Genomic DNA, 9,457 nt, shown 5'->3' on the forward strand with positions numbered 1-9,457 from the left:
TTTGCAGTTAAAATTGTGACTACTGTTTCTACCCATTAGCTGTGTTATTTACTTTGTGGGTTAACTTATTTTACCTTAAGGATAAGTAACAGAGAGAGAAGGACTTCCCCAAAGGTCAAGGGAGATAGCTCAGTTGGTTGGTGGAGTGCTTGCCTAGCCCTTCACTCCAGTCTCACTACTGCATGGAAACTGGGTGTGAGCCCAGCATTCAGGTTAAGGCAGAGGAGCAGAAGTTCAAGGTCATCTACTATGCAGGGAGGCTAGCCTGTCCTACATCCTTAAAAAAAAAGGATGAAAAAGAAAAGAAAAAAGAAAATCTTCCCAAGATCGCACACCAAGTAGAGGTGGAAAGGAACACTCTTATTTCTGCACTTTCACCTTGAACTCAGCTCTTGGGTCTCCCTTGAAATCTGATAGCGACCCTCCAGCTGAGAGCAGGACAGAGTTGGTACCTTAGACTCTCCCATCCACCTCTGCATACCTATCTGAAGGGACTTGGAAAATCACCTATTTGCCAGGAAAGGGTGAAGGACTCTGAGTATGGACAAGACATCACTGCAGAGAATGGGAACCAGAGAGAAAGAACCCAGACAGAGAAGGGGTGCACTTCCTCAGGCCTCCTTCCTGAAGCAAGTCCAGCATGCAGCTGAGGTCCCCAGAGTAGCCTTGGCTCTAGCATATTGAAACTGATAATATCCACTCTATTGGGTCGGTCTGAATTTTGGCAAGCTTTGCTTGGCAGCAGGTGTAAGACAGAAACCTATAAGACCCCAGGGATGGCTTCCACCAGGGGCCTGTGAAATGGGGACGGGCGTTCTACAAGCTCTGCTCCTGAGATGGCTTTCTCAGTGTTCCTGCTTCCTACGATGCATGGGGACATGGTGCTTGGAAAAGTCCACGGTATGTATGAAGACTGGAGCTAGTGTTGGGAGCCCAGGGACCCTATAGGAGCTCCTCTGGTTTTGTCAGTGACCGGCTGGGTGACCTTGAGCAAGTCCTTTTCTCTTTTTGTGCCTCAGTTTGTTCAACTGCCAAACAAATGGTCAGTCTCAATCTAGATGCTCTTTTACATGTTAGGATTGCAGACAGGGTCATTAGTCTCTCCCAGAGCTGACCTCTGGCCTCCAGAAAACACATTTCTCCCTATCCTGTATCACCGTGCCCAGATTCAGAGAACAAGCCAAGATTCTTTGCTTCCTGTCTCCTGATCTGTCCCCACCAAACCTCCTCAGGCTATTGTGTGGGAGCCATACAGCTGAGCCAACACTGTCCGAAGACCAATGGATAAACCCAGCAACATCCTTCTCTTGGCTTGAGGCCCAGGGAATTCCATCAGGCAATAGCCACAGGAGTTGATGGGGCAGGCCCAGGAAGCAATCGGGACCCTTGGAGTGGGCTAACAGCCCTTCTCTATGTTGATTCCTCTTTGTCCAGAGTGCAGAGACCTGCCTCTGGAGGGTAACCCTGAGCACCAGTCCTTGATTTTTGTGTTGGTGGGGGTGGGGGTGGAGAGGGGTGCCTGCTGCTCCTGCAGTGGGAGGCCAACTGTGTTCTTAGAGTTTGGTGGCCCCTGAAAAGAGCCCTAGGCCTGGGATAGTTTCAAGGGCCTCAGTTTTAGGAAGCCTCTCTGGTCTTTAGCCACTGGGCTGAGGAAGGTGGAAGGGATGATCAGGAGGGACGGGGTGGGGGTTGAGGTGGGGGGGAGTGGAGCTGGAGGGAGGTGGAAAAGGAGGGAGGGCAGCAGTGTTGATAGGGTGGGATTTAGGTGGAAAGACTCTGGAGGATGGACCACTTGGCCGGGAATGAGTGCCTGTTTTGGGGTAAAAGCCCTAAAAGCCTTTTCTGGAGAGGCGACATGTGGCCTCTCTTAGGGGTGAGGAGGGGTCTTCATAGGGATAGAAGAGAATTCATCTGTCTTAAGAATCCAGAGCCTAGTTTCTGGGGTAGGCATGCAGGCGATTTGGCCCACGATGTCCTTGTTGAAGGGAGGGTCTTATTCTCCAAGACTTTCACAGTCGGGGAGGGACAGGACCCTTCTATATGAGCTATGACCTCAACATCCCAAGGAGACAGGAATGAGAGAGAAGCAAGAGACCGTAACTTAGTTTATCGGGGAATGGGAGGAGGTGGTAGAGGATCTAGATATCTTGGGAGGCAGGACTCTACTTGGCGAAGCGGCATTCTATTCCAAGGCTTACAAGGGAGGGATTTTCTCCTCCAGTCAGCGACCAGGACGAACGTCCCCATTTCTGAAGGTTACAAGAAGCTGTCTTGCTTCCTGAGGCCTGGGGAGTGGGAGACCCTTTCTCTTCGGGGCAGGAGCCCGCGTCCTGGTTGGATGGTGGGCCCAGATTGTAGAAGAAAATGCCAAGCTCTGGCTTCCCAGGTGCAGGGCTTCCCTCAGAAGGGTCGGCCACGCGCGCCTGGACGCGTCACTCTTACCTCCAGGCCCCGGCCGCGATCTACAGGCTGCGATCCGCGGGTCCGAATAGCGCGATCACCTTCCGACGCTCCGGGCTGCTCCTGGCGTCTGCTCGGCTTCCCCCAGCGACTCGCCAGGCTCCCAAGCTTCGCCGAGGCGCCCCGGCCAATCAGCACCGCCGCCTCCAGCCCTTGCTTGCGCCATGACCAATGGGAGTGCTCGCCATGGGCCACCGCCCCCGGGGGGAGGGAGAGGGCGGGGCGGGGGCAGAGTCCGACCTCGGAGGGTAGGATGCGCCCGGGGGTCTCGGAGGAGGGTCGCGAGGGCCGGAGCAAGAGGCTGGGGTAGAGGCAGCCGGAGGGTCCCTGGCAAGTCTGTTGGAGGTTAGGGGTCGTTTCCTTACAGGTGGGGGCGGCTATTGCAGACGAATTAGGGTGAATCTTCATCGTACCCCCACCCCACATCACTGTTTCAAGATCCTGGGGCTGCTGGTGAATGTAGCTGCCCCACCCCCTCCTCCCTCTTCTTTGCTTTTCATCTGGTCTCTGGAACCTAAGAATCCGGGGCCCTGAAACAGAGGGAGTGCTGAAGCACCTGTCGGTGGTGCCCTCAGCCCTCCATGCCACCTCTGGTCCATCAGTGGTGCACAGCAGGGCAATGAGTCAGACCCAGGGCTGGTCTCTTCCGGCCCCCCTCCTCGGTTTCCTTAATGATAAAGTGAGATAGTATTGGTTGTACCTCTTTTATGGATATGCGTTCAGAAAACTGAAAAATTCAGTGTGAAAACTAGTTAAAACGAAGATGTGATAGTCCCATACCTTTATCTCTCGTTAAAAATAAAGATTTATTTCAGTCATCTTTTTCTATCTGTGTTTATGCCTGTATGGGTACTGGAGGAGGCCGTTGGATGTCCTGGGATTCCTTGGAGCTGTAGTTACAGGTGGTTGTGAGCTGACAGAATTGGGTGCTGGGAATGGAACTCAGGGATCTTGCAGGAGCAGTATGAGCTCTTAATTGCTGGGCCATCTCCTTGCCCCTTCTCCTTTTCTTTCTTGTTCCATTTATTTATTTGACAGAGTCTCTCTACATAGCCCTGTCTGTCCTGGAACCCACTTTTTTAGACCATTCTGGACTACAACTCATGAGATCTGTCTGCCTCTGTCGAGTGCTGGGATTAAAGGCATATGCCACCATACCCAGCTAATCCACCCCCTTCCCTGCCCCCATTGTCCTGGAATTTGCTATGTAGTACAGAAACTCATAGAGATTCTCCTGCTTCTACTTCCAGAGTGCTGGGATTAAGGAAGGTGCAGCACCATGCCTGCCCCTTCCTTTTAGGGGAGGGAGGATTTATTTTCCTTCTGAGTGTGATGGAATGAGGACACATGCTTGCTCATTTCTTATGGTCCTACACCTTTCTGGAGTTATTTGGACAGAGGGTGCAACAGACAGTAAAATCAAAGACACAAACATTTAACCATCTCTAAGCTTGCCTCAGGCAACTGTGTCCTGGTCTAGTCAACTCTCATAGAATCTAGAGGTCCCTCTTAATTTGAGTTATATGAACCCAAGCATCTTCATATTAGTCATGGATTGTAAGCTTAGAAATAAAGGGATCAAGACAGACATGAAGTAGATGATAAGTAAAATACCTCCAAATAAGCAATCCCTAAGAGAAGCCAAAAAGAAACAATGACTAGAATAATTGAAAGGAGCAGATGAAGAAAGGCCTGATCCCCAGTCCCTTGGGAACCCAGAAGGCCCTGCAGCTGATTTGGTATGTTAATCCTGTCACTTTGAGAAATTTTCTGGAGGCTGTGCTGTAAATCTAGCATTTTTCCTTAAAAACTAAACCTGCTGATAATGCCTGTATTGCTCAAGACCTGCCCCAAGAAAGCAAAAGGCCAATGAATACTTTCCAAAGAAAAATAGGTTAAACCAGGAGGTAGTTGCACACACCTTTAATCCCAGTACTCAGGAGGCAGAGGCAGGCAGATCTCTGTGTGTTCAGGCCAGCCTGGTCTACAAAGTGAGTTCCAGGACAGCCAGTGAGGTCCTATCTCAAAAAATAAAAATAAATAAATCTTACAGCTCATGCCTATAATCTCAGAACTCACAAAACAGAGACAGAGGACCAGAAATCCAAGGTTATCCTTGATTAAAATCAAGTTCAAGGCCTACCTGAGATACATGAGCTGCCCACTCCATAAAATGAATAATTCCTACAATCCCACACTCAGGAGCCCAAGGTCAGCTTGGGCAATTTATCAAATTGTAGATCAGCATGAGCTATAATGTGAGACTCTGAGACTGTCTCAACCATCACCCCCTGCTTCCCACTTAAAAAAATAAACACAAACACAAAATAAGTAGCTATCATATTGGACAAAAGTGATACAAATAGTTGAGAGGCAGAATGAGTAAATAATACTCATTAGCAGAAGTAGATGTCTCTGCATATTGAAATTATGAATTATTCTAATTTTATCTGTTTTTCAAGTTGCTATTTTGCTGTTGTTTGTTAACAATGTAGCCCCTCCTGGCCTCAATCTTCTGACAATCTTTTTGTTGTTGTTGTTTTGAGACAGAGTCTTTCTGAGTAACCCTGGCAGTCCTGGAACACACTTTGTAGACCAGGCTGGCATGAACTCAGAGATCCACCTGCCTCAGCCTCTCGAATCCTGGGATTAAGGGTGTGAACCACTACATTTGGCTCAGGGTTGCTAATTCAGCTTCTTGAGCACTGGGATTACCTTTGTGTGCTAACATGCCCCCCCTTTACTCATCCCTAAATATTCTATAATGTCACACACACACACACACACACACACACACACACACACACACACACACACACACCTTCCTCTGTTAAGAAAAAACTTAAAATTTGAAAACAGAAACAGAAGAGCAAACATCTAAGCCTAAACTGGCAAACTAGCTCATAGGCCAAATGCTTGGATTAAAGGGCCAGAACTCATCTGTTTTTGTATGAACTAGACTTAGGTTTTATATTTTAAATGACTGGAGAAAAATCTGAAAAAAAAGATCCATGAAAACAATATGAAAAGAACTTTTCAGTAGTGCAAATAAAGTTTTATTGGGACATGGCCACCCAGATTCATTTCTGTGTGGTTGGTGACACTGTCGTGGCAGAGCTGAGAAGCTGCAATGTGCTCTTGCTAGAAAAAGTTTGCTTCATCCCGAGCTAAGGCCTTCAGGGGAAAGGGTTCGTGGCTCATCTCATTCATCTGTTCAGCCTTCACTCAGCTATGTCTGAAGGCACTGTGGCCACCTCAGGGCTCCCAAGGGAGCAAGGCTTCTCACTGGCTAATTGGATGGAGTAGGAAAGGGGTGTTTAGGGGCAGGTGCTTTTGCAAGCTGATTCTCAAATAGCTCCACTCCACCACTTGTGAAGAAAACTGTCAACCCTTTAAGAGTTGGAGGCAGCCCTTTGCACATTAACTTCCACAGTTCTGCAGTTTTCCTACTGCTGAGACACTGGTTATCTTATGGTGGGGGTGGTTGCCAAGAGGGTTTTTCAGGACTCCCCTATGTTCAGTGTCTGTCCTGGAGGACCATTCTAGCTGGAGGTAGAGTGGGGGGGTATCACTGTGGAGATGCAGATGAAGACCGTGGAGAGCTGAAGCTTAAAGGGGGGAACCTGGCTTCCCATCAGAGATAGCTGCAACCCTCTCATTCCCAACTCCTACCCCTACCCCACCCCACCCCAAGAAGAAAATGAGGCCAGAGATCCGGAGGAACTTGTCTGGAGTCAAGTAACAAGACATATCTGTTTTCCAGGTCTGTTTTTGCTTTGCACAGCAAACACTCAAAAAGCTAAGGGGTCAGAGGACATGACTCAAAAACAGAAGGGAGTGAGTTCAATCCCTAACACCCAGGTTAAAAACAGACTAGAAACAACTGACAACAAAGGTCCGGGTGTGGTAGTGCAGTGCATGCTTGTAATTCCAGGCAGAGACAACTGATTTTAAAATTGTAAAGTTGTTTAGAAAAACATAGATCTGAATCTTTATGACTGCAATTCGAATTTGCCATGGTTTCTCCTTTTCTTGTACTTTTTTCCTCCCTCAGTACTGTGAATCAAACTAAAGGCATTGCATTGCAAGTGCTAGACAGGTACTCTACCACCAAGCCTTCAGCTGTGTCCTGGTTACATTTCTATTGCTGTGATAAACACTTTAGCCCAAAGCAATGGGGGGAGGGGGATAGGCTGTTGTGAAGGAAGTGAAGGCTGGAACCTGAAGACAGGAATTGAAGCAGAGACCATGGAGGAACTTGTTCCTCATGGCTTGCTTGCTTGTTCAGCTTGCTTGCTTATACCACTCAAGACTAGCTGTCCAGACTTGGCACCTCCTGCAGTAAGCTGGGCCCTCCCATATCCATCATTAATCAAGAAAATGCCCCATATACTGGCCTACAGGCCAATCAGATGGAAGAATTTTTCTCAGCTGGAAGTCCTCTTCCCAGCAAATGCAAGCTTTTGTCACATTGACAAGCAAAACAAAACAAAATAAAAACTTTCAATAGCTGGGTGATGGTGGCGCTTATGCTTTTAATCTCAGCACTTGGGAGGCAAAGACAGGTAGATCTCTGTGAGTTTCAGGAAAGCCAGGGCTACACAGAGAAACCCTGTCCCAAAAAAACAAAAATCAACCAACCAAACAAACAAAACAACAAAAACCTCTCAATTTCTAATTCTGCTGCCTCTACCACCCAAGTGCTGAGGCTACAGGCATGTGCCACCTTGTTGGTTTGATGTGGTGGTGGGGATGGAACACAGGGCCTCAGCATTCAAAACAAGCTCCCTCTATTAGCTAAGCTACATCATGGCCAAGTTAAAAAATATATGTGTAAGGTTGTCTTTGCCTGTATGTATGTCTGTGTGCCATGTGTGTGCTTGGTAACCGTGGAATCCAGAAGAAGGCATTGAATTCCCTAGTGTTAGAGTTATAGGCATCATTCTGGTTCTGGGAACTGAACTCAGGTCCTTTGGAAGAGCAACCAGCCCTCTTAACTACTGAGCTATCTCTCCAGGCCTTCTGCCCTCATCCCATTTTCTTTTAAAAAACAGAATATTGATATATAGCCCAGATTGGTACGGAACTCAAAATTCTGTCTCTGCCTCCAGAGTACTGGAGCTAAAAGTATGTACCACTACACTGGTTTCCCTCTCCCAGTCTCTCTCTGTGTCTCTCTGTGTCTCTGTGTGTCTCTGTGTGTCTCTGTCTGTCTGTCTGTCTGTCTGTCTGTCTGTCTGTCTGTCTCTCTCCACTGTATACTTGAGAAGGACTAAAATGGTTAATATTGTTGCTTGTTTAGTTACAATAAAAAGTATCCAATGTAGTGTGTCATTGGCATAAAAGAGAGACATTTGCTCCTGGCCCCTAGTGGGCATATACACATGGTAACTGTTTTTGAGACAGGCTCTCTCTATGTAGTCCTAGCTGGCCTAGAGGATACTATGTAGCCCAGGCTGGCCTTAAGCTTGTGGTATTCCTTTTGTCTCTGCCTGCATTGTGGTGGTTTGAAAGAAAATGTTACCTATAAGGAGAGAGTGGCACTATTAGGAGGTGTGGCTTTGTTAGAGTAGGTGTAGCCTTGTTGGAGGAAGTGTGCCACTGTGGGGGTGGGCTTTGAGGTCCTATGCTCAAACTATGCCCAGTGTGACATAAAGTTGCTTCTGCTGCCTGCAGTGCTATGTCTACCTGCATGCTGCCGTGTCCTGCCATGATGATAATGGACTAAGCCTCTGAAACTGTAAGCCACCCCAATTAAATGTTTTCTTTCATGAGTTGCCATGGTCATGGTATCTCTTCACACCAATAAAAACCCTAAGAAAGCCACCCTCTCTGGTGGTGGTGGTGGTGTGTGTGTGTGTGTGTGTGTGTGTGTGTGTGTGTGTTGGGTTTGTCCTTTAAACCCCGTTGTAAGTCTAGCACTGTCTTTCCATCCCCAGGGAGTCTCTGGGTCCAAGGGGATACGATTTCCATTCTCTTCTTCACCGTGGCAGGGCTGAGCATGAAGCTAAGTGCTAGTGCATTTGTCTGGACACATGAAGACTTTCCTTCAACCATCAGCCCTGCAAACCCAAGACTCAAAAGAAATGTGCCATCATGTTCCCCGCTGGAGAGAGCAGCCAAAGCTGGCATCTCTTGTGAGCTCCTGGAGGGCCTTGTTTCTGATGCTGTTTATCACATAGGGAATGATCTATTTAGCTTACTAGCCTGTGGCCTGTCTCATTGCTCCCCTCCTTGGGGAGCAGCTGCCCTGAGGAGCTGTCCAGGACCTCGATGCTGAAATTTCACAGTAGCTAAAACCAAAGCCAAGTTGGAGCTTTTACTGCACTGGATCAGAAAATCCAAATATCCTTTCTCCCCATCACCATCTCTCCTCTCTACAGACAAAGAAACACAAAACACAACAACCCTTCCACCCTAGGAAACAGTGTGACACAAAGGATATGCCCTCAAGCTGTAGTTTTACAAATACAGACTCATAATTCTAGCTATAACTATAAAGACTTGTATGAGGGGCTGGAGAGGTGGCTCAGTGTCAAGCAAATGAACCACCTTGGAGAGGACCAAGTTCAGTTTCCAACACCCACATCTTGACAGATGACGCTCACAATTGCCACCAATTTTAGCCTCAGAAGATCCAGTTCCTTCTGCTGGTCTCTGTGTTTACCCACACCCATAAGCACATATCTGTATGTATACAAGCATATATAATTAAAAAACAAACCTTTTAAAAAAGGCTAGTATGAGTTTACATTGATCACCTCAAATCCCTGAAACTCAGTTAGTTTTCATCCACAAAGTGAGGATGATGTTGTAATGTACACATGTGCAATGTTGTGAGTGTTTTGTGGGAGAGATGGCTTAGAATTTGTCGTGTGGAATGGAGTGGCTGACAGGCAGGCAGCCATGAATGAGGTTAGCCAATATTGCATTACTATGATCATTAGAGTTATGGTTTGTGTCCCCCAAGAATCAAATCACTGCGAGACAAGCACTT

This window comes from Cricetulus griseus, chromosome 7 (genome assembly GCF_003668045.3).
Source record: "Cricetulus griseus strain 17A/GY chromosome 7, alternate assembly CriGri-PICRH-1.0, whole genome shotgun sequence".
Classification (NCBI taxonomy): domain Eukaryota; kingdom Metazoa; phylum Chordata; class Mammalia; order Rodentia; family Cricetidae; genus Cricetulus; species Cricetulus griseus.